The following is a 5172-nucleotide window of genomic DNA, read 5'->3' as shown; positions in this document are numbered from 1 at the left end:
AGTCCAGGACAGCCAAGGCTAACACAAAAGACCCTGTCTCGAAAAACAAAACAAAACAAAACAAAACAAACAAACAAAAAAGACTTTTTTACTGGCCTCTGGCTTGCCCATTTGGGAAGGTTGACTGTTCCCTGGGATCTGTTTGTCTTTCTTGGCCCAGAGCTGAGATTACCATTGCACACTACCCTTACAAAAAATTATTTATTTATTATTTATACAGTACTCTGCCCCGATGTGTGCCTGCCCGCCAGAAGAGGGCACCAGGTCTCATTAAAGATGGTCATGAGTCACCATGTGGTTGCTGGGAATTGAACTCAGGACCTTTGGAAGAACAGCCAGTGCTCTTAACCTCTGAGCCATCTCTCCAGCCCCCCATACACTACCCTTTTAAGCTCTTTCAAAATGTGGGTTCTGCCCGGTCTGGTGGTACACACCTTTAATCCCAGCACTTGGGAGGCAGAAGCAGGTGGATTTCTGAGTTTGAGGCCAGCCTGGTCTACAAAGCAAGTCCAGGACAGGCAGGACTACAAGAGAAACCTCATCTTGAAACAACAACAAAAATGTGGGTTCTGGCCTGGTGAAGTGGCACACGCCTGTAATCCCAGCACTCTGGGAGGCAGAGGCTGGCAGATCTCTGTTGAGTTTGAGACCAGCCTGGTTACAAAGCAAGTCCAAGACAGCCAAGGCTACACAAAGAAACCCTGTTTCGAAAAAACAAAAAAACAAGCAAACAAAAAAAAAACCCAAAACACTCACACAAAAATGTGTCTTCTGGGAAGCAATCCCAGGTTGTGAGACTGGAGAGATAGCTCAGTAGTTCAGAGCACTTGCTGTTCTTGTGGAGAGTTTTTGTGTAGTTTCCTAGAAAAAAGGTCACAACCATCTGTCCCTCTAGTTCCAGGGGATTTGATGACCTCTTTAGGACTCTTTGGGTACCAGGCATTGATGTAGTGCATATACATATATGCAGGCAAAACACTCATACATTCAAAACCTTGTTTTGTTTTGTTTGTTTGTTTGTTTTTTTGAGACAGGGTTTCTCTGTATAGCCTTGGCTGTCCTGGGCTCCCTTTGTAGACTCACAGCGATCCTCCTGCCTCTGCCTCCCAAGTGCTGGGATTAAAGGCACGCGCCACTGCTCCTGGCTCTTTTATTTTTTTAAGACAGGGTTTCTCTGTTACACTGGGCCCCAGCTGTCCTCCTGGACTCACTTTTGTAGACAAGGTTGGCCTCGAACTCACAGACACCTACTTGCCTGCTTCTGCTTCCCGAGTGCTAGGATTAAAGACATGTGCCACCATGCCTGGCAAATTGAGGTCCTTGTGCTTGTATGTCAAGTATTTTACTGACTAAGCCATCTTCTCAGCCTATAGAGATTTAATCATAGCTCAAGGACAGCTATGGGCATTACTGACTCTACCAAGCAGTCTAGAGGCTATCGTGGAGTGGAGATTGTCTTTCTTTCTCTCTCCCCACCACCCCCCTGCTCTCTTTTCCCTCTTTTATTTCTCCTTTCTTCCCTCTCCCCAGTCTCTTGGGGTTTTTTTGGTTTTTTGAGACATGGTATTTCTGTGTTGTCACTTTGTAGACCACACTGGCCTTAAAGTCACAGTGATCTGCCTGCCTCTGCCTCCTGAGTGCTGGGATTAAAGGCGTGCACCACTATGCCCGGCCCCCGCCCCCATCTCTTTATGTGAAGGAGCATAACATTTCCCTAGCCCTGAGTCTGCCCTCTTGCAGTATGAACTTTCCCTCCTTCCTCTTATATATTCATTTATTCGGCCAAATTCTAGTTTTTTCCCCCAAATACTAGTTTTACCCAACCGTCCATATAAACTATATAGCTTCTTATAAAACATCTATCTTTGAGCCTTTAATCCCAGCACTCGGGGGGCAGAGGCAGGCATATCGCTGTGAGTTCGAGGCCAGCCTGGTCTACAAAGTGAGTCCAGGATAGCCAAGGCTACACAGAGAGACCCTGCCTCAAAACAAAACAAAACAAAAATAACAACAAAAATCTATTTTTGAGCTCCACCTAGCTTAGACATCCAAACAGTTTCTAGATATCTATATTATTTGTAAATATCTATTCTAACCCAGGTACAAAGGCAATTCATAGACCCTGCTCCAAGTAGTGCACAACTGTCTTCGTGTTTTCTAGCTGAGAAGAGACACCATGATCATGGCAGCTCTTATAAAGGCAAACATTGAATTGGGGCAGCCTTACAGTTTCAGAGGTTTAGCCTATTATTGTCATGGTGGGAAGCACGGCAGCATGCACATAGACCTGGTGCTCAAGGAGGAGCTGAGAGCTCTGTCTGGATCCACAGGCAACAGGAATCATGAGGCATTGGGCCTGGCTTGGTTTATGAAAACCAAAGCCCGGCCGCAAGTAATGCACTTCCTCCAACAAGGCCACACTTGCTAACCCCTCTCAAGTAGTGACTCTCCCTAATGACCAAGCATTCAAATAAGTCAGCCTATGGTGGGGCATTCCTATTCAAACCATCACAATAGCCAAGGGGCAAAGTCAGATTTTTAAAAATTAATTTATTCTTGTTACATTTAAATGGTTATCCCATCCCTTGTATCCTCCCATTCTTCCCTCCCTCCTATTTTCCCCTTATTCCCTTCCCCTATGACTGTTCCTGAGGGGGATTACCTCCCCCTGTATATGCTCATAGGGTATCAAGTCTCTTCTTGGTAACCTGCTGTCCTTCCTCTGAGTGCCACCAGGTCTCCCCCTCCAGGGGACATGGTCAAATGTGAGGCACCAGAGTACGTGAGAAAGTCATATCCCACTCTCCACTCTACTGTGGAGAATGTTCTGACCATTGGCTAGATCTGGGTAGGGGTTTAAAGTTTACCGCCTGTATTGTCTTTGGCTGGTGCCTTAGTTTGAGCAGGACCCCTGGGCCCAAAGTCAGATTTTAAAAAGCTGTAATTCAACAAGAAAATCCAGGGATTTTTGTGTATTGTGATGTGTGTGTGTGTGTGTGTGTGCATTTGTGGTACATATACTTGTTAGTGTTTGTGTTGTGTGTGCAACTGTGTGCCAGAGATCAATATTAGGTGTCATTAAAAACATATATTTATTTTGTGTGTGTGTCTAAGGAAATGTATGAGTGCCCTGTGTGGTGTTTGCAGGGACATTAGAGGTCAGAAGAGGTCATTGGATCCCTCATAACTGAAGTTACTGACAGTTGTGAGCTATTATGTGGGTGCTGGGAACTGAACCCAGGTCCTCTACAAGAGCAGCCAGTGTGCTTAACCACTGGGCTACCTCTTCAGCCCTCTAATGTTGAGTTGTCTTTTCTTGATCTCTACATTTTTGTTTTTGGAGATGAGGCTGGCCGGCCAATGAGCTTCAGAGATTTGGTGTTTCTGCATTACCTCCCAAATTCTGGGTTTATAGGCGATGTAAACAAAGCGTCTCTCTCAGGGAACATTGGACGGTAAAAATCAGTAAACATATGAGAAATTATAAAATTATAAAATGTAAGACGTTTGTTTGCCCTGCCTGCCCAGAGGCTTCTCCCAGTTCTCGTTACTGCTAGCCTCAGGAGTTCCACCCTAGTTCCCAGAATAGCTACATGCCCGCTCCCAAATAACAGAGGTCCCATACGGTTTCCAGTAACCGCCCTAGGGACCCACACCCAAGTCCCCACAAGAGGTCTCCCAACGGCAATGTCCATATGGTCTAAGCTTGATAAGCAACCCCACCTGTTTTGCGGTTTTAGCCTTTAAAAATAGTCTGTAACAGTCACTGGGGGTCCTTCACCTCCTGAGGGCTGAGGGACCCTGGCGCGTCAGCAATAAACCTTTGCTTTTGCATCAGTGCGTTGTGCCTCGTGTGGTCTCTCACGGTGACCCCCTTCCCGAGTTGGGCATGAGGGTCCAACACATATAGTTTTGGTTGTGAGCCTAGCCTTTAACAGCTGAGCCATCTCTCCAGTATGGTGACACACATCTTTAATCCCAGCACTCTGGAGGCCAAGGCAGAAGGATCTCTGTGAGTTCGAGGCCTGCCTAGTATACAAAGGGAGTCCAGGACAGGCAAGGCTACACAGAGAAACCTTGTCTCGAAAACAAACAAACAATCAGCAAACTTATCTGGGGAGGGGGGTATAGTTTAAGATGAGAGCAGTTGTCCAATCAGCGTGAGACTCTGAGTTGCTTGCCCAGCACTTCAGGGAAGAGTAAAGATAAAAATAAACTTCCATTGTTTTTAAATACTGCAGCCTTGAAAGTATCAACAGTTCCATCATTCTGAGACACCCATTCATTTGCACCACTTAAGCTCTAGCTTTTTCTCACTCGGTCTCTCTTTCCTGTGGTGTTAGTTAAAGCCCAGGACCTTGTAGATGGTAAGTAAGTGCACTGCTGCTGGGCTGCATCCTGGGTCTTTGTTTCTTGTTTTCCTTTGAGACTCCGGCTAGACTAGAATGGAGAGACCTTGAAAAATAATGGCATAAGTACAAAGGTGTTTTGATTAACAAGTGCCAGTCTGCATAGTGCCCCAGGGCGCAGGGAAGAGTGTACACCTGGCTTTAAAGCAGTGTCACCTCTAGTTACAGTGGCCTTTCAGTTCCCTGATAGGCTAGGCTCCTCCTTATCTTGGAGCCATTCCCCCCCCCACTGTTCCCTTTACCTGAAATATTTCCTTGCTCTTTGTCCCTTTTGAATGAATTGTAATTGTGTCTAGTTACCAAGTTTTGTCTTCCTTCTTTTTGGTACTAGGGATGGAACTCGGAGGTGAAGCACCCCCCCCCCCCGCCCCTTCCTCAAGATGAGACAAGGCTTCACTCTCTTAACAGTCTTGTCTATCCCGGAACTAGCTCTGTAGACCTCCAGGCTGATCGCAAACGCAAGAGATCTGCTCGCCTCTGCCTCGAGAGTGTTTGGGATTAAAGATAATACTACCACCACCTGGCTAAGCAAAGCATCTTTTTGTTATTTAATTATATTAACTTTACATGGCAATTTAGTTTCGCCCCGCCCCTTCCCCCCCGCCCCCCGTCATCTCTTACCAGTCTTCCTCCTTCCCTCCTTCCTTCTTCCTGTTTCACATCAGAAAAGGGGAAGTCTTCCGTGGATATCAACCAGTCATGACATACCAAGTTGCAAGTTATTAGGATTTACATCGCGGAGCTGAATGGCGACATCAGAAAT

Source organism: Acomys minous, assembly GCF_964271855.1.
Source record: "Acomys minous genome assembly, chromosome: 7".
In the NCBI taxonomy this organism is placed as follows: Eukaryota; Metazoa; Chordata; class Mammalia; order Rodentia; family Muridae; genus Acomys; species Acomys minous.
Note: the sequence above shows the minus strand (reverse complement) of the source record.